Source organism: Mixophyes fleayi, chromosome 2 (assembly GCF_038048845.1).
Source record: "Mixophyes fleayi isolate aMixFle1 chromosome 2, aMixFle1.hap1, whole genome shotgun sequence".
NCBI lineage: Eukaryota > Metazoa > Chordata > Amphibia > Anura > Limnodynastidae > Mixophyes > Mixophyes fleayi.
This window is the reverse complement of record NC_134403.1, coordinates 24,674,412-24,699,937: the sequence shown is the minus strand read 5'-3', so window position 1 is coordinate 24,699,937 and position 25,526 is coordinate 24,674,412.

The following is a 25,526-nucleotide window of genomic DNA, read 5'->3' as shown; positions in this document are numbered from 1 at the left end:
TAAATTATCCCTTGAAGAGAGGGAGAGACGCTTCAAACAACGCCTGTGTCTGTATTGTGGAGATCCGGGACACCTGCTAAGAGTTTGTCCCAAGAAACCGGGAAACTCTTCCTCCTAAACGGTGGCGGGGAGGCCGTTTTAGGAGAATCCACAGTTGCTCCCTATTCTAAAGAAAATTCCCCAGAATTTCAGATGGCTGTCATCCTGAGCACCCCCAAGGGTACCTTTTCCACCACGGCCTTTGTGGACTCCGGCACCTCCGGGAACTTCATTTCGGCAGATCTAGCTTCGCAGCTCCAAATACCTCTAAACCCATTGCCCCAACCGTTATCTCTGACGGCAGTCGATGGAAGTCGTGTCACTCACGGCTTCATCTCCTCCGTGACTTCTCCTGTTCGGTTGATGGTAGGAGTACTTCATAGCGAAATGATCCAACTTTTGGTGTTGCCGAGGTCCATTAATCCCCTCATCTTGGGGCTACCGTGGCTGAGAAAACATTCTCCTCAGATGGATTGGGACCACGCTCAAGTTATGTCGTGGGGTTCAGGATGTCGCTTTGAATGTCTGTCTAGCGTCTTGCCTCCAAAATGTCAAGTAATGGCTCATTCCGAGCTAACCCACCTTCCTGAGGCCTATATAGAATTCCAAGATGTATTCAGTAAAGTGGAAGCGGAGATCTTGCCTCCTCATCGTCCCTGGGATTGTGCTATTGTTTTATCTCCTGACCAACCCATCCCCAAAGGGAGGACCTACCCTTTATCTCGTCCAGAGACGTCAGCCATGTCTCAATATATTTCAGAAAACCTGAAACGGGGATTTATCCGCAAATCCACTTCCCCAGCGGGTGCAGGGGTTTTTTTTGTTAAGAAGAAGGATGGGTCTCTTCGGCCTTGTATTGATTATCGTCCTCTCAACCGCATCACTGTCAAAAATCGATATCCACTACCTCTCATCTCCGACCTCTTTGACAAACTCAGTGGATCTCAAATCTTTTCCAAACTAGATCTTCGTGGGGCCTATAATTTGATTCGCATCAAAGAAGGAGACGAATGGAAAACGGCCTTTAACACCAGAGATGGACATTTCGAGTACCTGGTGATGCCCTTCGGCCTCTGCAACGCCCCAGCCATCTTCCAAACCTTTGTTAACGATATCTTTCATGACCTGTTATACACTTCTGTGGTAGTGTATTTAGACGATATATTAATATTTTCTAAAGATCTGAAGACTCATCGGGAACAAGTAAAGGAGGTCTTACGTAGACTCCGGAAACATCACCTCTACTGCAAGCTGGAGAAATGTGTGTTTGAGATTAGCCAGGTACCTTTTCTTGGTTTCATTGTGTCGGGTCAAGGTCTTTGTATGGATCCCACCAAGGTGTCAGCTATTCTGGACTGGCCTCAGCCACAAGGCCTTAAAGCTATTCAAAGGTTCATCGGCTTTGCAAACTATTATCGCCAATTTATTCAGGGATTCTCCACCATTATAGCCCCCATTACAGCTTTAACCAGGAAGACTGCCAACCCCAGGGTTTGGTCCTCGGAAGCCATGTCTGCCTTCATAACGTTAAAGAAAGCATTTTCTTCAGCCCCAGTTCTGTCCCAGCCAGATCAAGAACGACCTTTCTTCTTAGAGGTAGATGCATCCTCGGTAGGCATTGGGGCGGTGCTTTTTCAAGAGTCTCCGGCTGGCTCACACAACCCGTGTGGGTTTTTCTCCAGACGATTTCTTCCAAGTGAATGTAATTATGGAATAGGGGACAAGGAGTTACTGGCCATCAAGGCGGCTCTGGAGGAATGGCGACATCTGTTGGAAGGGGCTATATTTCCTGTTACTGTGTTTACCGACCATCGGAACCTAGTGTTCATTCAAGAGGCTCGTTGCCTTAATCCTCGGCAAGCCCGCTGGGCATCCTTCTTCGCTCGATTTAACATGAAGCTCACATTCTGCCCGGGAGCCAAGAACGGACGTGCCGATGCATTATCTCGCTCATTTGACGATTCCGATCGTTTAAGACCGTTGGTTCCTCAGCATATTATTGATCCTTCTAATATCGTAGCCCTTACTAGGACCAAAACGTCCTCTCCTCCTCCAGGCCGGTCATTCGTGGAACCCCATCTCCGGCTCAAGACCCTGCAGTGGGCTCATTCATCCCGCATTGCCGGCCATGCTGGAATAAAGAAGACAACATCGCTGCTTTGCCGACGCTTCTGGTGGCCTAATGTACGTGCCGATGTTAGGAAATTTATTGCTTCCTGCACTACTTGTGCTCAACACAAAACTTGTAGAAGAGTTCCGGCAGGCCTTCTTCGTCCACTCCCTATCCCCGATGCTCCTTGGGAAAGTGTGGCCATGGATTTTATCACAGACCTACCCCTCAGTGCAGGGTTTACCACTATCTGGGTGGTTATTGATCGATTTTCGAAGATGGCACATTTTATTCCTCTAACTGGACTGCCCACGGCCAGTCGTCTGGCAGATATCTTTATCAAGGAGATATTCAGACTACATGGTTGCCCGAAGGAGATCATTTCGGACCGTGGAGTCCAATTCACATCCCAGTTTTGGAGAACTTTTTGTAAGAGATTGAACATAGAATTGAAATTCTCTTCGGGATACCATCCGCAAACCAACGGACAGACGGAGCGAATCAATCAGGATCTCGAGACATTCCTCCGCTGTTTTACCTCCGACAACCAGAATAAATGGTCTCAATTCCTTCCTTGGGCGGAGTTCTCCCATAATCAACACATTCATGAGTCTACCGGATTCTCCCCTTTCTTTATTGTATACGGAAGTCATCCTGTGTTTCCGGATCCTTTTCCAGTGTCCTCTTCACCGGTTCCAGCCGTAGATACTCTTTATCGGGAGTTTTCTCTCATTTGGGCTAAGACTAAGATGGCTTTACTCAAGGCTACTCAGCATCACAAAATCTTTGCAGATCGTCATCGGAGGGCCACTCCTCTCTTAAAGGTGGGAGACCAAGTATGGCTATCCACCCGGGACCTAAGACTAAAGGTTCCTTCTATGAAGATGGCTCCTCGATTTATTGGCCCGTACACCATCATGCAAGTCATTAATCCTGTATGCTTTAAATTGAAACTTCCTCCTTCTCTGAGATGTCATAATACTTTTCATGTCTCATTACTACGACCAGTGGTACTCAATAAATTCTATCGACCTCCCTGTCGTCCCCCACCAATACAAACCTCTTCTGGAACTGAATTCGAAGTCAATCGGATCTTGGCCTCTCGCATTCTTCGTGGCAAACAGCAATTTCTTGTCCATTGGAAAGGATTTGGCCCAGAGGAGAGATCATGGGTGGACAAGCAGGACCTTCACACTCCTAGAATTCTCAAAAAGTTCCTTCAAACAGGAGGAAGAAGAGGAGGGTATACTGTCAGGCGCCGTCCGCACGGCCGCCTGACTGCCTGACCGCGCGTCTGGTTGCTATGCAACCAGACGCATCACTTCCGGATCCCCCCTGCCATCTGACTCCTCGCTGTATGACGCGCCCCGTTGCTAGGCAACGGGACGCTATGTGGATTCCCGGCGGCAGGTATGACAGCGCTGCAGCGCTGATGCTGATTGGGTCACCACACTATTTAAACCTCTTCCTGTCCTCTAATCAGTGCCAGAGTATCAGGTCTTCCTGTCTCCAGCGTTTGTGTGTACCAGTTGCTGTATTTGTTCCTGACATTCCTCGTGCTGCTTGTGACCCTTTTGACCCGGACCGTTTGACCACCCCTATCTGGATTCTGCCTTTGTACTGCGCTCCCTGAAAGTTACCGACTCGGCTTGCCTCACCATTCTTCTGGATTTCCCTTTGTACCTCCTCTACCTGAACGTTGCTGAACCGGCCTGTCTGACACCCCCTTGTATCTCGCTGTGGACTCTAGGAAGGACCGCGACCTGCGTGTCCCTGCAGCGGAGTCCATACTTCCTTGCGGGGGTTCCTGGTGAATACCAGGGGCACGTTAGACTCCGCGCCTTCCTCTGAGTTGCGCCAACAACAGCAGGTACCCACTATCAGTCATACACCCACTACCAGTCGTGACACCTCCCTTATGTAAAAGGCCTGATGACAAATGGTGTAACTCCTCCTACTCCACCCCTTGCTATCAATTACATGTGAACAGCAGACTGTTACGTGAAGGGTGGAAAGTATCCCTGGGAACATATGTTAATAGATGCTGTATCTGTCACAGGACCGGCTTTTAATCTGAAACAATAAGGATAATAGGTACGGCGCTAACTATGGAGATTATCACAAAACACTCTTAGGACAGCCAAATAACTCTCCACAGATGATTAAAAAGTATGGTCCATAAGTCCCAAAACCGAGGTTCTCCTTTAAGATTGATTTAAAAGAATATCGAATGTTAGATATCCACAGTACATACAATGGTATATCCTTGCCTTCTTCCAAATATTCAGAAGAATATATCCAAGAGTTTTTCTCTCTCACAAGGTTGTGTATATGAAAAGAATCATAAAAAGAGAAAGCATATTAGGATGATCTAAAACATATACCAAAATTCCATCCCCCAAAGGATATCAATGTAGGTGGTTCTGTAGTTGTTTATAACACCACGTGAATAGTAAACACCCACTCAGGGTACACACTTACACGAGGGAGTTGTTCCAGAAATTGCCAATGGGCATGTCAGAGATATGTTATAACGTCTTTATGCTGTATCACGTTATTCCTCTCGGTATATCATGTGGTCATCAATGTTAAACAGAAAGAATAAAGGCAATATGGTGCATTATCCCAATAAAAACATAGAATTTATTAACACCAATAAAACATTAAAATATAAAAGTTGTTTCTTCTTCACATAGGAAATGAACAAACAGCGGGACACCACCTCTTTGAGGTTGGACTCTTACCCCGTTCAGAATAAAAACAGGCACGTAGGGATAAACTTTTTTTCCCCTTCACAAACGATCAGGAGCCAGCTGGGTTAATCCACATACCGCCGCTATTCAGACTGAGTGCAAACACCTTCAGACGCGTTTCTCCCTGTTGGTAACCGCCCCCTTCCGACGCGTTTCAATTGTATAAATCTTTATAAAGGCAATGCGGTTGCAATCAAAGTTCCACCCTTTTAAACTCCTTCCGTCCAATCAGGATCCTTGAATTATCATATTGTAACTATAGCAACCCCTCCGGATATAGTACAATCGAAACAACAGCATTAAATTGTCAAACTCCGCAGGATAAGTATCCAATTCTGTATTCATAATAAACATACACTATACGGAAAATCCCCATCATATATGCAGCTTTTCTCTTCTGAATAAACTTACTTATTAATCACTCGATGTCACTTCTAACCCGTCTTCCTTTTGCCTACCTCTGCAAACTGGCTAGGAGACATCTGTTATCTGAGCTCCCCCACGAAAGTTGTATCCGCCGAAGCGGAAAGGGGGCAAAAGGGGACGGGTGTCTCAAAGGTGATGTCAGGTTATTCAGATAGTTGTTGAAAGGGAAAGAAGCTGTTCTAATGTGGATAGGATTTGGACACAAAACCTGTTGCTACCAATCAAACTTATCAGATGGTTACTACGGAAACCACTTCAAACGTGGAATATTCCGACATATGTAGTACAATTTAACTACAAATGAATATATTTAAACATTCAAAACAAACCTCCTCTGGAACCTAAATGTATATAATAACCTAGTGGAGCATGAGTCCTATATACAATATCTCATATCTACAAGAATATATTTCTTATCTTTTTACCCACAACATTTGTCAAGAATGGATGTTCCAATAATACACTCACATTCAATTATATACAGTATACTATGTTATTCCCAAGCTTAGATTTTAAAATTCACATAGAACATACTTGAATGGATAACACTAACATAGACTCCTTATGGCTTTTATTTTTAATGTATCTGGTTGCCCAATATGATTAGACCTACCCACTTTCTTTATGTTGTACCATCCCATTAATAGATGAATCCCCCAAAAACAACATTCTTCTACAATTATCCCTAAATGTTAGAACAAATCTCCCTTCTATGGTGTCCTTAGCTCAGGGCCGGTGCTAGGGTTCTAGGCGCCCAAGGCAAAAATTCAACGCCCCCCCCCCCTCCTCCCTGCCCCACCGCCCCCGCCGAAAACACTAAATAAATAAATAAATAATTAGATTTTATTTACCTCGCTCTTTCTTCTCCTGAAGCCTCTTCAGTAGATGGAGGGGGGCTCTTCAAACCTCTTCTCTTTTCTTTTCTTCTCTTTTCTTCACTTCTCTTCTTTTCTTTCTGTCCTATGGCTGCTCCTCGCCTTCTTCACATAGGAGGCGGAGCGATGCATGCTGGGAGGGGAGGGGGAAAGAACTTTATTCACACTGTCTGTCACTGACAGACAGTGTGATAATGCAGCACAGCACAGGCGCCGCCGGGTAAAGACCTGTCACCTGATCACTATCGTCAGTGATCAGGTGAGCTGCCCGGCGCATCGAAATTAATTGCAAGTGGCGGCGGAAGTTTAAAAAACAGCGGCGGCACCCCACCGCCACTGCACCTCTCTCCCACTTCCCTCCGCTGACTAGATTTTCAAATCTAGTCAGCGGCAGCGGCGCCCTGCAGGTCCCGGCGCCCTAGGCAACTGCCTAAGGTTGCCTAATGGGAGCCCCGGGCCTGCCTTAGCTGATTAATACAATAAGGGGGAGAAGAGAAGAAATGGATTCCAGAACACTAACTATAAAAATCATAAAAACCACTTGACTTCGAAATCTGAGTTAAGACCATTGGGTATTAAAGTTCCCATCGAATAGATTAACTTCATCTCTGCTTTCGCAAGTTCAGATTTGGAGTCCTTCTTCCTCCAATCTCCCCACACTTTTTTTATACCACAAAAGTATTTTATAGATGAAATATCACATTTATGTTCCGTTTTGCAGTGTAGTGACAACGAGTGCAATTCAAAACCCTTTTTAATATTCCGAACATGCTCTCCCCATTGGTCTTTTAACTTACGCCCCGTTCTACTGATGTATTGTTTCCTACATTCACATTTCACTAGATATATACAGTTTTTTGTGTGGCATGTAATAAAATCTTCTATTTTGCATATTAGTCCTGTGGTATTAAATTTAATTTCCACCTGTTTGATATTCTCAGATCTAACATTTTTACACGCAACACATGATCCACATCTATAGAAGCCTTTTGATTTTATCCGTTCTTTAACCGGTTTTAGAACTTACACTTCTTACTAAAATATCCTTCAGAGTAGTGGCTCTCCTATATATGAAACGTGGATGTTTTGATATAACCTCTCCTAATTCTAGATCACACCTTAGAAGGGACCAATGTTTCTTTATGATCTTTTCTACCTCCTTATAGTGTGTAGTATATTTAGTGATGAAGGGAATATTTTCTTTCTTTCCCACTAAATTTCCATCAGAAACTTCCCTACTGAATTTAGGTACTAATAAGTTTCCCCTTTCCATGTTCTGAACCTTATCCATTGTATCTTCTAATTGAGTTTCATTATACCCTTTTTCCATAAATTGTTGTTTAAGTTTTTGAGCCTGTTCTCTATACATCTCCACTTGGGTACAGTTACGTCTCACCCTCTGAAATTGCCCCACAGGAATATTCTCAAGCCATTTCTCATAATGGTTACTGTTAACTGAAATGAAGGAATTTGAATCCGTGGGTTTATTGTTGTTTTTAGTGTTCAATTTCCCTTGTTCTATATAAATACAGAGATCTAAAAAGTGTACCTTCTGGTTACTAACATCATACGTGAGTTGAATATTAAACTCATTGATGTTTAAGTCATTACAAAAGTCCCTCAGAGAGGCATTATCCCCTCACCAAATAAAAAGGATATCATCAATGAATCGATGCCAGGAAACCAGGCTCGCTCCGTGCTTAGGGTTATTGTGGATGATGTTTTCTTCCCACCACCCCATGAACATGTTCGCATAGCACGGAGCGAACCTGGTTCCTATGGCCGTTCCCTTCAACTGCAGGTAAAAGTTATCGGAATACCAGAAAAAGTTGTTATTAAGAATAAACATAATCCCTTCCACTAAAAAGTTTTTCAACCTCTCTGATATGGTGGATTTGTTCAGGAAATGTAAAACAACTTCTTTCCCTTGGTTATGATCTATAATGGTATACAGAGAACTTACGTCTGCTGTAACCAGTATATAATCTTCCTCCCAAGTAATGTTACTTCATTTATTGAGTATATCCATTGTGTCTCTCAAATACGATGGAATAAGACTCATACACCCCTGCAAATGATGGTCTATATACTGGGAGAGGTTCGATGTTATGGATTCCGTATCAGCGACGATTGGTCTACCTAGGGGGTGTGACATATCCGTATGGATCTTTTGGAGGGTATAAAATACCGGAATTGAGGGATTCAAAATAACAATGAAATCTTTGATCTCTTTTGATATAATACCTTTCTCCATATATTTATTCAGCATACTATCCAGTTTGTTCCTAATCTGGATAGAAGGATATCCCTTCAGAATCTTATATGTATTAGTATCCCTTAATTGTCTCATTATCTCTTCGTTGTATTGATCCTTCCCTTGAATGACCACACCCCCCCCCCCCTTTATCTGCTGGCTTTATGACTATATGTTTATTTTCTTTTAAGCTCTTCAATGCCATCCGTTCCTTTCCATTTAAATTCAATCCTTGTCTCCCTTTCTTTAATTTAATGACTTTTAAGTTATCTTTCACGAGTTTTTCAAACGTTTCTACCATATGACCCTTACAAAATGTGGGGAAAAAAGTAGATTTCGGTTTAAAAACATTTTTTTCCTTTTCGATCTCTACTGATGTTTCCCTATTGTTCTTTTTAAAGAACTTCTTAAGGGCTATTTTTCTTACAAATTTTTGGAGGTCTATAAATATATCAAAATTGCCTGGTTTACTAGAAGGGGCAAATTTGAGGCCCCCTTGTAATACACGTTATTCTTCTTTCGATAGTTGATGCGTACTAAGATTGTATATTTTGACTCCCCTCTCAGTAGTAGATTTTTGATCCTCTTTAGGTTTCTCACTATTTTCATTCTTTTTCTCATCCTCCCTGATCCCTTTTTTCAAACCTCCCCTCTTTCCCCTTTTTCTTTTGCAATTACTTTGTTTGTTTAATAGTCGAATTCTCCTAAAAAAAAATGTCCTGTCTTTCATTTTTTCGTTGGTTTCCCCTACTTCTTTCATATATATCTGGAGTAACATTTCTCCTCCTATACGGTTCCCTTCTCCATCTTTTCCTATCCTGATTGTAGTTTACCCTTCCTTTATCCCGAAAATTATAATCATCTCTTTCTCTCCTAACTCTCTCAGGCCAATTATTCAGATTTTCCAAAGATCTCCTTCTTCCATTGTGTTCATTCTCTCTAGATCTATTTTCTTTTAGGCTTTCTGTCTGATTTTCATTCCCTTGTTTCTTACCCTGTTTCTTTTCCTTCTTAGTTTTTTCCAATTTAATATCTCTCTTATTGTTTGTCATTGGTGGGAATAACCTACCTATTTGAGAGTCCTGTTTATCCCTCAAATATTTTTTCTGTTTTTTTTCCTGTATGATTTTCTCTTGTTTTCTAATTTTTACAATGGCTAACTCTTCCAATTGTTTATAGTCCTCCAATTCACCAAACGGAGAAACTAAAGATTTTAGGACTTATTGTCATCAAATCCTTTCTCCTTTCATTAACTAACAATTGCATCAATGAAAATGAGCAATTTTCCAAAATCCTTTGCCATTTCTCCATAAAATCCCTTGAATCAGTTTTCAGAGTAGGTCCCTTAACAATTCTCAAACCTCTTGGGATCAAATTTTCCGCTAAATATTTTTCTAACGTAGCAATTTCCTACCAGAGTTTACTCTCTTTGATTAATTTCCTTTCCAATCTCACCATAATTCCCTCTAAATCGTCTTCAAAGAAGTCAAAATTTTCCAAATTGTCCCGATTTCTAAATACCCAATCTAATTGGGACTGACGATTTTCACTGTATCTGAACATAATATCTGCTGCAGACTCTACCAAGGATGGAAGAGATAAAGATGCAAAATATGATATGGTTAAGTCCGCGCTGATAATAAACAGCAGCCGCCTATTAATCTACATACATTCCATCCATGTATGTTAAAACAGTTTGCAGAGGTAGGCAAAAGGAAGATGGGTTAGAAGTGACATCGAATGATTAATAAGTAAGTTTATTCAGAAGAGAAAAGCTGCATATATGATGGGGATTTTCCGTATAGTGTATGTTTATTATGAATACAGAATTGGATACTTATCCTGCGGAGTTTGACAATTTAATGCTGTTATTCCGATTGTACTATATCCGGAGGGGTTGCTATAGTTACAATATGATAATTCAAGGATCCCGATTGGACAGAAGAAGTTTAAAAGGGTGGAACTTTGATTGTAACCACATTGCCTTTAAAAAGATTTATACAATTGAAACGCGTCGGCAGGGGGGCGGTTACCAACAGGGAGACACGTGTCTGAATAGCGGCGGTATGTGGATTAACCCAGCTGGCTCCTGATCGCTTGTGAAGGGGAAAAAAAGTTTATCCCTACGTGCCTGTTTTTATTCTGAACAGGGTAAGAGTCCAACCTCAAAGAGGTGGTGTCCCGCTGTTTGTTCATTTCCTATGTGAAGAAGAAACAACTTTTATATTTTAATGTTTTATTGGTGTTATTAAATTCTATGTTTTTATTGGGATAATGCACCATATTGCCTTTATTCTTTCTGTTTAACATTGATGACCACATGATATACCGAGAGGAATAACGTGATACAGCATAAAGACGTTATAACATATCTCTGACATGCCCATTGGCAATTTCTGGAACAACTCCCTCGTGTAAGTGTGTACCCTGAGTGGGTGTTTACTATTCACGTGGTGTTATAAACAACTACAGAACCACCTACATTGATATCCTTTGGGGGATGGAATTTTGGTATATGTTTTAGATCATCCTAATATGCTTTCTCTTTTTATGATTCTTTTCACATACACAACCTTGTGAGAGAGAAACTCTTGGATATATTCTTTTGAATATTTGGAAGAAGGCAAGGCTATACCATTGTATGTACTGTGGATATCTAACATTCGATATTCTTTTAAATCAATCTTAAAGAAGAACATCGGTTTTGGGACTTATGGACCATACTTTTTAATCATCTGTGGAGAGTTATTTGGCTGTCCTAAGAGTGTTTTGTGATAATCTCCATAGTTAGCGCCGTACCTATTATCCTTATTTTTTGTGATTTATGTTTTTACATACTTGGATGGAATGTATGTAGATTATGTACCGCCCCCTCCACTCCACCGAAACAGCCCTGGCTAAAGTTACTAATGATCTCCTATCAGACAAATCCAAGGGTCACTACTCCATACTCATCCTCCTCGACCTCTCTGCGGCCTTCGACACCGTGGACCACCCCCTCCTGCTGCATACTCTTCTCTCTCTCGGCCTCTCTGGCTCTGTTCATGCCTGGTTCACCTCATACCTTGCTAACCGCTCCTTCTCTGTATCCACGTCTGGTTCTTCCTCCACCCCCTCCCCTCTCCCTGTTGGAGTCCCTCAGGGCTCTGTTCTTGGCCCTTTACTCTTTTCGCTCTATACTTCCTCCCTTGGAGCTCTCATCTCTTCGTTCGGTCTTCAGTATCACCTATATGCTGACGATATTCAACTCTACATTTCTTCTCCTGATCTTTCCTCCTCCCTCCTCTCTCGTGTAACTGACTGCCTCTCAGCCATCTCCTCCTGGATGTCTTCACGCTTTCTTAAAATTAACATCTCCAAAACTGAACTCATTGTCTTTCCCCCACCCAGACGCCCTTCCCACCATGACCTCTCTATAACTGTTAACAACTCCACTATCTCCTCTGTCACCCAACTCCGCTGCCTAGGAGTCACTCTTGACTCCTCTCTCTCTTTTGCCCCGGACATTCAATCCCTTGCCCAAGCCTGTCGCTTCCAACTCCGTAACATTGCCCGCATCCGTCCTTTCCTCTCTCAAGATGCCACCAAAACTGTCATCCATGCTCTCATCATCTCCCGCCTCGACTACTGCAATCTCCTCCTTATTGGCCTCCCCTGCTCCTGCCTCGCCCCCCTCCGCTCTATACTTAATGCAGCTGCGAGACTCATCTTCCTCACACGCCGCTTCTCCTCTGCGTCCCCTCTCTGCTTTGCCTTACACTGGCTCCCCTTCCCCTACAGAATCCTTTTCAAACTCCTCACCACCACCTACAAGGCTCTCTCCCAGTCTACTGCCCCTTATATCTCTAACCTCCTCTCCATCCACACTCCCGCCCGTTCCCTGCGCTCAGGCATTGATCGCCGCCTCTCCTCCACTCTGATTACTTCTTCCCACTCTAGAATACAAGACTTCTCCCGAGCTGCCCCCCCTCACTGGAACGACCTCCCTCGCTCCATCCGTCTATCACCCAATCTCTGCTCCTTCAAGCGGGCACTTAAAACTCACCTGTTCCTTAAGGCCTACCTACCATCCACCTAACCTTTCACCTCTTCTGTTTCTTACTGGCTCCTTTTTCTCTCCCCCTTGCTTCACTGGCTCCCTCTTGTGCCTGATTTTGTCTACCCTCCCTTAGGATGTAAGCTCGTATGAGCAGGGCCCCTCTCCCCTCCTGTCTCCAGACCTGTTCTTCCGCTCCGTCTTTACAGTATTTGCCTGCCTGGAGTTTCTGAAGTTCTGGTACTTTGTGTTTACTGTTCTGTATTGTTTTACCCTGTATAGTCTACTGTTTGTACCATGTACGGCGCTGCGGATACCTTGTGGCGCCTAACAAATAAACGATAATAATAATAATAATAGGGGGCTGCTGTTTATTATCAGCGCGGACTTAACCATATCATATTTTGCGTCTTTTAATTTGGCCCTTCGGAGTGATGAAAGCTCTCATCTTTTATAGTAATTCCCGCACAAATATGCAACATCACCCATACAGAGATAAAAATACTTTAATATGTGGATGATATATTGAAATAAGCAGAAACTGGTTACACATCTGAACGTATTTTGAATGTTGTGCTTACAGTAAAAAAAGATAGGGAAATCTCAAATCACATAAATACAGACTTCTCAGATGAGTGTTCAAACAAGCTGCTGCTACACTGAAGTGATATCAAGGTGTTCTCACTTTAACCATAGGTAAATCAAGACTAATAGACAACGTATGGTTATGGACATTGTGCTACCAATTGTTAAAGGCATAGTAAAACATAATTAGATTGTGTAAAGGTGTCATCATTTTCAGATATAATGTTACGAGACGCTGCACTAATCTCGACAGCTCACATTGACACTGTTATGTTCATTTTATCGCTACCAATAAACATTGTCCAATGTGATAATTGTGGTTCCAACACAAAGAGATTTAATTGCAAAATATAACAGGATTTCCAGCAAGCTATGCTAAAGCATAAAATGCCCAGGAGCTTGCTTATATGCAGTTTCAGTTAACAAAAAACACTGATGATGTCACAATGTACACAGATAACACTCAGAGAGGTCTTCATTGGTCCAGGGTTAACGATGTTCCAGTTGTCTGCTGGTCATAGTTCAGTTCATTTGATCTTCTCCAAGGGTGGGGGGGGGCAACTTCCCCCAACTGTTATCTACATGTCTTCCCGCTGAATAACCAGTTCAAACTGACCCACAAACAAAGTACTTTTGAGTATTAATCTCATATTGCTTATAACTTGCGAACGATAGATGCAATCGCTACTCTGTCGAAACTGGGTTAATGCTGGTAAAATAAGCTTCAGTTAAGAATCATCCAATTAGACTCCTCTGGTTATTATTCACAATTTCTCACTTCATTATACGTATTCATTGGCCACCTTTTACTCTGTGCACGCCAGACAGAGGATAATAGAAATCATTCTAGTTGCCAATCCACTCACAGCATCCTCCCAACCAATCATCAGTCACCCTAGTCCTTATAAGAGTTACTCCCAACAGCACTCTTTAATTCCTAGAAAAAGCCCCTAGCTGGACAAAACGCGTCGGAGCCTATCACCTGATCACCCTTGCATTCTCACCACTGTCTTATTACCTATTTGCAATCATCTAAGTGTAAGTGCGGTTTTTGTTATCGCTTAATAAAGCTTGTTGATGGTACGTCACTATGTAGTACTATTCTTCCTCCGAGTTTGCGAGCTGAGCGGGTCGGCACTCAGTGGACTCCAAACAAACATACCACCAGACAACTGTACCACCGTTCCCGAGGCGACATTAGAGGAGACTACTGCTGTAACATCATGCACCTCACCGGCCACACACATCCGGGCATCTTTCCTCTATACTGAAGGTAATTACACAACCACCTCCACACACACTGAGGACACCACCTGCAGTCTCCTGTTAATCCCCTGCAACACCTGATTAGCAGTGAATATCGGCACCGCAAATACCACAATCTGTAACCACCAACTTCAGACTTACGGACTTGGCTTAATCATTACTCCACCTCATGCAGCACATCCCTTGCTCACACCAGAACCAACGTGCTACATAACTATTTAGTCTCTCTCCCCCCAGGAATCCCCACCTGCCGATTTTGCTTATATGCTTCTCCATTTCATCACTATTCCTCTACATTTATGTTATATGTACTAGAACGCTGAGTGAACTATATTCTCTTATTCCTTGTCTGCTGCCTGTCTTGTTGGACCTTTCTTGCTTTCTGTCTGCCCTGACCTTCTGAATTGACCTTGGTATTTCTGTTTGCTGCCTGCCCTTGAGCATTGGCATCTGTACTTGTTTTCTTCTGTATATCACCTGGTGTACTATTCCCCGAGTCTCTATAGCTCATCGCTACCTGGTGCCTGAGATAAACTGTTACTACTCTGAGTTTGGGCCCTGGGGGCATCTGAGTACCTGTGAGAATATCGCCCACTACAGCAAAAGCTACTTGCTATAGGTGAAGACCTCTCTAATGTCTTGTTCTAAAAGTTTATCCAGGTTTCCAGTGGGAACTGTGACACATAATTTCTAGATTATTATTACCATTTATTTATATAGCGCCACTAATTCCGCAGCACTGTACAGAAAACCAGGGCCTGATCAACCACTAGGCTGATCAGGCTGCAGCCTGGGGCGCTGAGTCCTGGGGGGCGCAGCGCGGAACACTGACAAGCTGTTTTTTTTTTTTGGTTTTTTTTCTTCAAGTGCCGGTGATCGGCTTCTTTCTCCTCTAATGGGGCCGCCCCTGGTCTCAAAGGGTCGGTCCCGCATGTTCCTGTGCCCAATCACGCAGCTAACAGCATCCGACGCTGTTAGCTGCCCTATCAGTTTATTGCTTAGTGTGGTCACGTGAGATCTCACATCTCACGTGACCACACTAATCACACAGAGCGCGCCCGCAGCTAACAGCGTCGGATGCTGTTAGCTGCGTGTGAAGGCGACAGAAGCGCCGGCGTCTGGTCAGAGGAGAACAGAAGACAGCAAGGTAAGTGCTTGGTAAATGTCAGGGGGGTGACACATCGGATGTGGAGAGGGGGGAGATGACTGGGGGGGATCTTATAAATTGGATATGGGGGGATTAATGATGTGCTAGTATGGATTGGATAGGGGGGATTAATGGAATGAAAATGGTGAGGTAATGAACTGGCTGGAGGGGGGGGGTTTATGAATTGGATGGGGGGGATTAATGAAATGGCTAGAGGGGGGATTAATGAAGTGAAAATGGGGATTAATGAGCTGGCTAGAGGGGGGGTTTAATGAAGTGAAAATGGGGATTAAGGAACTGGCTAGAGGGGGGGCTTATGAATTGGATAGAGGGGGCATATGAATTGGATGGGGGAGTTAATGAAATGGCTAGAGGGGGGGATTAATGAAGTGAAAATGGGGATTAATGTACTGGCTAGAGGGGGGCTTATGAATTGGATAGAGGGGCATATCAATTGGATGGGGGGTGTTAATGAAATGGCTAGAGGGGGGGGATTAATGAAGTGAAAATGGGGAGGTAATGAACTGGCTAGAGGGGGGGTTAATGAATTGGATAGGGGAGATTAATGAAAAAGCAATGGGGAGGTAAGGAACTGGCTACGGGGGGGGGGGGGGTTAGTGAATTGGATAGGTGGGGTCATAAACTGTCTGGTGCGGGTTGATAATAATGACAGGGGGGATGAATTGGTGGGGAGGTGATGAAATAGCTTGTAGGGGGCAGGATTTCTGTATTGTGTGGCAGTGATGTTGATGCTGACTGTGGTTTCAGCGGTCACTAGAATACTAAATACTAGATAGACAGGGCTGGTAGATGTTACTATAGGAGTGTAAATAATTTTCATATATTTTATTGTCTGCCTGTACTAGGGGGTTGTTTTGTATCATTCAGGGTTTGTTAAAATTTTGCACTATAATACAATTTTTGCAATATTTTTTGCAATTTTTTTTAAAATACAGGACTCCCAAGTTTCCAGAAGCCAACGGACAACACTCCAAGAACAAGCAAAAGAGAACACCAGGTAGTCTACGCTGCAAGATCACGTAAGAGAGGAAGTGCATAATGAAGTGTGTTTTATATATTAATGTTTTACAATTTTATTTACAGATATATATCTATATATATATATATATATATAAAACAAATTTATTTACAAACACACACTGGGGGGGCAACTAGTGTAGTAGCCTGGGGCGGCTGTGACCCTTAATCAGGCCCTGCAGAAAACTCACTCACATCAGTCCCTGCCCCATTGGGGCTTACAGTCTAAATTACCTAATATACATACACATACAGACTAGGGTCAATTTGTTAGCAGCCAATTAACCTACCAGTATGTTTTTGGAGTGTAGGAGGAAACCGGAGCACCCAGAGGAAACCCACGCAAACACAGGTAGAACATACAAACTCAAACTATGGTATATCTATGGTAAGTATTTTATTAAGACTATTGGTCTTCTAAGGATGTACAAGTTACTTGAAATATTAACCTTTATAAAATATACACTCTAAACCTGTGTCAAAATTTAAGAATTGTGTCATGTCTGCCTTTAAAACAAAAGGTAAAATTATCCGTTATATCAGCAAATACCGGTTGCTGATTGCCTCTTGCAGTTGATACAAATTGATTATATTAAGATTTTTTCCAGTGGCAAAAGGAGATTATAAATATGCTTTAAATTTTTTATGATTTTTCTTTTCTATATAGATTTTACAAATTTACTGTAGGTCAGTTGCTATGGTAATATGTGTTTCCAGACTAGTGAGCTCTTAAAATGAATATGTCCGATTATGGTACCTATATGCAGAGCTGCTTTAGATGTGGTTTAAAACAAACGCACAATGCGCCCAGTATGCGTGCCTTAATGACTCAAGCCCCATATGTCATTTTACAGACCATAAGTAACACTATAACAATAATACAGTGAACGGGAAACAAAACAGGCATTTATTCCAAAATTGTATATATTGTTTAATGTAGACAGATAACAATGTGTTTTGTGTGGTAAGACTTGACACTACTATTTGTTCTTGCAGCATGGGTTGATAAAGTCTTATGGGAAAGAGTGTGCTAATTGAACAATTGAACTCAGGTGTCCCAGAATGTCAGGTGGCACAAAGTAAAGCTGCAAATTAGTTTATTAGTTTGCACATAAGATAAATACTGGTTGTTTTTCATGTAGCACACAAATACTTGATATCGTTAATTGAATGTAGCACACAAATATCAACTTTAAATTTCAATGTACAAATAAGCTATCAAGTATTTGTGTGCTACATGAAAAAAACAGTCAGTATTTAACTTATGTGCAAAACAGAATACTAATTTGCACCCCTTGTATTGTAACATGGTTTTGTCCAGGAGACTGAATTAAGAAGTTTCTTAAGTTAAGATGCTTAATGAATCAGGCCCATAGTCATTGATGACAAAACATTAAAAAATAACAAAATGCCCCCCCCCTAAAATTCATTTATTAGGGTGTAATCATGGCACTTATTGGCATTTACGTTCCTTAATGAATCAGGTCCACAATTTACAGATAGTAGCTTATCCAATCATAACACACCACAATTATTTTGTAGATTGCATAAAGTTACATTTATTTTAAAATGTATAAGAAACTAGCAGGATGCTGTTGTTGATGTTCATTCCTTCAACCAATTCATACGCTGGCTTCGTGCTGATTTAATTGCCTGTTGTCATCTGCTGTTGCTGTGGCTTAAAATATTTTTTTTTTAATTCAATTTAAGTTTCAATACAGTTTAAGTTTCGAATGGACAACATGCTTTTAATGAAACAATAGAGACATTGACACAGATTGTAATTAAGGCACATGATAAAGCTATACAACAGAAATATTAGTAATTGGGAAATTAAGAAATGTACCATGGGATTTTGTGTGCAAGTTTATGCAATCTAAATTATTAACTTATTTTAAATTTTTTAGCAACTAGGAAAAATGAATAATTAGATCTGCAAAACACAGATTTACGGGTCAATAAATGACAAGAACAACATTTGTGAAGCAATTTCTCTAGTTCCAATTAGTGGTATCCAGAAGTTATGATATTTCCATTAGGTCATGGTAGAGTGTGTTTTGTTTCAGATACTGGATGAAGCATAAATGGGTTTTAAAATATGTAATTCAAAATAGAAATATGTTAAGGTATATATTGTGTAGTGTGAAATCCTGTACACATTATTTAAAATTTCCAGTGCCACAAATGACTGTTACAAATAGAACTTTGGACCTTCGGAATCAGAACCTATAATATTGGACCATACTTTTTGGCAAAAAGGTTTAAGAAATCTAAAAAAATCAATCATGTTGCGGGAACAACAAGAACTACACGATCAAACATTACAGAAATCATCTTGGGTCTTAGCAATGGGAAATTTTATGTTGAATCCATTATTGTTATTTTATTACTTGCTTTATTCTGTATTATAATTATGACATAATGTGTATATCATTTGTGTTATAGTATACACAGGCAAAGAAAAATATTCAAGTCGTATGAACACACATAGCAGAGTTATGATTTTTTTTATTTGATTTATATATAATTGTTTTAGCTCATTGAGCATTGAAATATAAATGACTGTGAAACTGGCCTACTCCTACAGGTAAATGTATCAAGCTGAGAGTTTTCCAGCGGGTTTGAAAAGTGGAGATGTTGCCTATAGCAACCAATCAGATTCTAGATGTCATTTTGTAGAAGGTACTAAATAAATGATAGCTAGAATCTGATTGGTTTTTCAAACTTGCCTGAAAACTCTCAGCTTGATACATTTACCCTCTTGTGTTTGCATCTGTGCTTATAAGATGTCATTATCACCAGGGTCATGGTCATACACTATGCAGACGACACATAATTCCCAGTCCTCACCTACAGACTGACACTTGCACAGTCACAATGCCAACATAAGCGCAGTTCCATTTGGCAGGCCACTGTAACACAGGTTGGAGCCTATTGGATGATACCATCATTCGTGCGTCTACGTAGAGTGTGTCCACGTATGATGATGACATCACACACATATGATCTCACAGGATGCTGGAAGTGATCGGCTGGGCTTATCAAACCCAAGCACACTGATCTCTCTCTCATATCCCCTAGACCAGGCTTGGCTAACCTGTGGCACTCCAGGTGTTGTGAAACTACAAGTCTTAGCACACCCTTCCAGCAATAAGCCGCTATATATTGGCAAAGCATGCTGGGTGTTGTAGTTTCACAACAACCGGAGTGCCACAGGTTGGCCAAGCCTGCCCTAGACAATGAGCAACTCTCTCTTTCCCTCGATCCTTTTCAAATTGCGATGGTTTATAACAATAATTTGACTTCAGGTTACGATCATATTCCATACACTGTAATAATATTGTGCTCCTTTTTCAATTACTAATGCTTGGCCACAGAGGTATTTGATAAATCAATAATTGGCATAATATGGGAGACTGATAATGAGCACTTAAAATACTATAAAAAGAGTAAAATAATATAGACAGCACAGATTTTACAGTAACTTGATCTTCTGAAAGACTATGGAGGTCATTTTTGAAATTCAAAAATGCTAAGTGCAAAATTGTGTTGGATGACGCTATGTGCTTCAATGTGCGCTGATCCTGCTAGATTTCAAGAATTGTGCATGGGTTTGTGGAGAAAAATGGTGGCATTTATAGGGGAAGTCACAGTTTGCACCAGCCAACGGGAGGAATAGAGTGGGAAAGTGTTGCTGAGCAGTGCAAAGACGACATTTCATTTTGTGGAGTGAGATTATTGAAGTGAGTTATAGGGGTGGCGTTGGGAGGTCCCTTATATCACGGAGAACTCACAAATATTTTTACTTCTCGGAGGCAGTAGATGTTTGCATCAGCTCAGAGTTGGAAATCGTGTCTCATCCGATAATAGGGTGCACTTTCCAGGAGAACATCAGAGGAAAAACATATTCCTAGGCACACTTCGACTAATGAACAACAAAAAAAGCCTACAGCTCACAAACATGTAATAGAAGAAGACCCAACGTGCGCACCAAAGCATATTAAAACGATATGTGGAGTGCATCCTGTGTGCTTCACAAATTATTTTGAATTTGGAAATATATCCTAAAAAGGCATTTGAAATTCTTCCTTCTTCACATGCTCAGAAAAGGTCCCTTATCTTGGAAAGGAAACAGATATGACACATAGTAGGTATGTACAACAAGGTACCCTTTACCAAGGTGGTAAGTCTACTGTTGCTGCGTGCTAAGCTAGAATGCTGTGGGAGTTAACCGGGGAAGAGGTAGCTAGAATGTTTTAATGCTAATTCAGGTGGTTGTTGCATATGTGCTATGCAATTATTTACTAATGTATTCATGTGCTATAGTGTTCTGTTTACGCTACAATCTGCCAAACTAAAGAAATATTTCTTTGCAGAAAGTAAACAGTGTGAAAAGTTTCGCCTTCTAAATATCTTAGCAGAAGTATAGCAACTATCAGACTATTAGGAATTTATTCATGGAATTGTTACATAAGTCTCACTTTTAGTCCCTGTAGATGTGAAATGGGAGTAAGTTATTGTATGACAAAACATCACTAGAGGAGATATAAAAATAAAAAAATAAATAGTTTCTCAAAAAAACATAAAAACTCTAAAACACAGACTGTAGCAGAAGCATTCATAACTAACAGTTGTAAGCAAAAGTTTGGTCACCCCTTATCAATTTGTATGTTTTTATGAATTTCTAAGTGAAACGAAGTAAACCCAACTGAACGATGACAAGTTTTTATATGTAAATATATGGTAATATGCTAAAAAAAATTAAAATAAATGTTTCTCTTTACAAGATAGAACGTTTATAATGAGACATATTAGTAAACATAGTCTCTAATAATATCTGGGCTTAATTTGCAACGGAACATTGCGAAACAGCATCTGACAATTATTGACAACACAATAATTAGGTGCTGACCCCAGCTTCATATCCAATAATTAGTATTCATGAATCTCTAAATTCAAACAAAATTGATGGCAAGAGTATATTAAGAGATACAGCGTGTTAAAAATGAGATGGATTGATATATTTTTACAGAATTTGGGCAATAGATTAATGCACCGATACATAATACTGATTGTATTGGGCAGAAACCTATTGTCAGGGCACTTCTGCTTTTATATATAATAGGTGTCAGCGGCGTTGGTAGTAGATGTTAAACCACAAGAAACTTTTAGAGTTAGCCAATTTGTTGGCTTTATATCAGATCTTCTGGCAACAGATGATATATACATATATACAGTTGCTCACAGTTCATACTAACTGCAACATACATACAGTATGTGACAAAATGTAGTACATCTAATGACTGATTGTATTTTCTGTTGAATTTATGTATAACACTCTGAATATATTATGTAACCTTTCCAAGTGTATTTTGTTAACTGACCTGAGTCTGACCTAGGCAAGTGTCAATGGTCTTGTGAAATAGCCAGACCAAGGAGAAATAGGATCTTAGGGGAGTTTGAAGCCCAAAGTTGTAAACTACTTAAGCAGAAGAGCAGAGGTGAGAAATCCAGGTCCAGTGAAAATGCTAGGTCTCAGAACATCCATGGTTGACTTTGAAGCCCTGTGTCATTCTGGGCATCGATCTAACTTAGAAGATAGAAATTTAAATTCCTAAGGTGGGGGTGAAGAGCCTGTAAGAAGGGTTTAAAATCTTCAGCCTTAGACAATAATTTTGTGCATTTCATGAGGGGTCTATCAAGAATGAAATGTCCCATCCTTTTCTTTGTGTTTCCTCACACACAGCAAGACTACCTCGTAAGTAGTACTCTCATTTTATTTCCTATTTTATTTTTTTTTGAAACGTATGTGCAACCTAATGTATGTCTGTTTATTACCTTTTTGTACCTTTTTAAGATTAAATATATGTAATCTAGCCTATTTCTCCATGATTCTTTGTGAATTTACAACGCCCAGGGAGGCTCACGCTACAGGTGTATGTGATTTAAGTGTGAAATATTAATAAGTGGTTCTGGTGAACGTAAGGACACTATAATAAATCCTTTGTGGTGACAGAAAAGATGTATTCATTGTTAATTAACTAAGGTAACGCCAGTCATGGCCAGCTGTTCAGATTGCTTTATCTGGGACAAGCTAGGCATTCGTGACACAGTATGACAACCTTATGAAGTCAATGTACTTAACACTATTATAGTACATTATTATATGCAGATGGCAAGCTTACATTGTGGGCAATTTTAGAGAACAGGTTGCTCATATATATTATTTGCCTCTGATCACTAGTAAGAGAACACAAAAAGGATGCAGCTCCAGTTATCATATCTTTATAGTTCAACTGTCACCTGGAGGAGGGATATTTTAATGAATATGTTATAGATCCTACCTTTATATCACTTTTTTGTTACAGTACTACCCTATGTATGTTTCTGTATTTTTTACAGTATCTTTATCCATTTGATGGATTTTGTCAATGTGGGATCCTCTCAGCGCTGTGAGGTATACAATTTTTCTGTTTTGATTGTGTTCTCTGGGAAGTTGGTGGTCTCCTTTCCTGTATTCTTCTGGCAGCTTTGGGGTTGCATTAGCGCCCATACCTGATATACATTGCTAACTAGATTTTAACAGAAACTTACCCAGTGGGAGACGATTAGAGGTACTTAAAACCGCCTTTGGACTTGGTTCCCCAATGTATTAATAAAGACATACTTGTTGAAATTGATAGGCTGAGCATCCTCTGCCTGAGCTGTGGATCACTTGATTGTCCAGAGGAAGATCTTCGACACCTTTTGATGTTCGTTCCATTCAATTCAGAAGAAGACTTGCTACACCATTGGGGAAAAAGTGATCTTTAGTTATTTTAAGCTTGGACATTTCATTTGGTGGAACCATGAAATAAAGGAAATTACGTGGATAAAAGTGTCAAGAAGAGGTGAACTGATTTGTGGAAGGCAATATCCTATGGGTGTGAATGGATTTTCTCTTATATTAAAAAAAAAATCAGTGTATGAGAAATATTAAAACATTTTTTTCTCCTCAAATCTTATGTTTGAGGAAAAATCAGTACAACTGAAAAGTACATGCAAGAGGTTTTTATCTTGGTGTGAGTGAGTACCCTTTTGCATGAATTGAGTGTTTTTCTCACAGCATCACTGCATGAGATATGTGCTGACATAACTGTTTATTGGGAAAAGATTAACAAGGACACTAATTCATTTGTGAACATTTAGATACATTCAAGGTTTGCTTAGGAACAATAACAAGGACAATTATTTATTTTACTGTTCAGAAACATTTCGTGTTTATGGTGTAAAATGAATAATCTGGAACAGAGCTAAGTAGGTAATAGGTTGCAATATAAATTATATCACAAAATGTTTTACATTGTAAGGTCAAATCAGTTACTAAAATCAAAGTGTTGATTTTATTCGTATCCTCCATTATTTATTTGCTGTCTATATACTGTATATTATATGTATATACTTTATTGTTTGGTTTAAATATTCATGAACCATTTTATATATATATTACCATATATTGATGGGCACTTATAGTCTGACACCCTAATTGTATGAGCCATATACATTTGGAGGTCACTTATTTGATACACCTGCTCACAAATGCAAATGACTAATCAGCCAATTACATACCAGAATCTCACTGCAAAAAAAGCATGTAGGTTCAAGATTTTCAGTTGTTCATGCCGAACACCAAAATGTGGAAAAAATGTGATCTAAGTGATATTGGAATGATTGTTGAATTCATGGATCCATCCTGCCTTGTGTCAACTGGGTGCACTGGTGGGGTTTGGTTTCATGATATGGGGAACCTACCTGAGTATTGTTACTGACTGTAAAAGATCCCATCTTTACCCCATAATTGCGCACGCTATCGTCTTATTCTATTTCTGGATACTCTTGTTACATTACCATACGCATTTACACTTTCCCTCTTATGACATGCCTACCTCAGTTCTTTAAACCTAATTTACTGTATCATACAGATTTCTATATGTAATATCTCCTGTATCAAGACATTATAAATTCATAAACACAACGCAGAGATGTATGAAATAGAATCTATACTTGTACAATAATGTAATAATATAATTTCAATAAACATAATCTTACACACGGTACATATAATAGATGACATTCTGTGAGTCGGTACAATATCTTATTAATTTATTGCTAATTGTGTATATATGCCTGCGTGTATGTGTATGCATGTATCTCAGAATTGGCTGCATTATCTCCATCTTAATCCTAATTGTACCAAATGTATGTATATACATATACTCTGGTACTCATAATGCAATTTCTTCTTACAATGCAAGGTCACCAGCCAAAATGGCCGACCTCGCTCCATGTTACGAGTATATGCTAGCAGCTGGGAGGCCCTTAACTTATTACAACCAGTATTATCCAGTCCTCCACAAATATTTTTCTATTCATGAGTCTTGTTCAAAATGATACCTGAACCCTATTATAGGGTTAATGTATACTTTACTGTTTTTTGGCGTTCAAATGGGGAGAGAAATCCAGGATATGTGTCTGCTTCTAAGTCCAGTTAACATGAGACTTTAGTCTTCACAAAGGTTAATTACAGAACTTCTGTGGGAGGGGTTGATGTACTTGATTTGAAGCCATTGTTTTGAAATGTAAATGTGCCTCATAGAGACAAATGCTAGTATAGTGGGGGGTGGAAAGAATCCAGCTCTCTTGTAAACTATTTTGTGTGTAAAGGAAAATGTGATATATCATATTCTTTCTCACTGACCATGTGAATCCCTTTATGGCCACAGTCTACCCATCTTCTAATGACTACTTCCAGCACTATAACTCCTCATGTCACAAAGCATACATCATCTCAAGCTGGTTCCATGAACATGACAATGATTTCATTGTGCTCCAATGGCCTCCACAGTCACCAGATCTACATCCAATAGAGCACCTCTGGGATGTGGTGAAACGGGAGATTCACAGTATGACTGTGCAGCTGACAAATATGCAGCAACAGCGTAATATCAAGTCAACGGA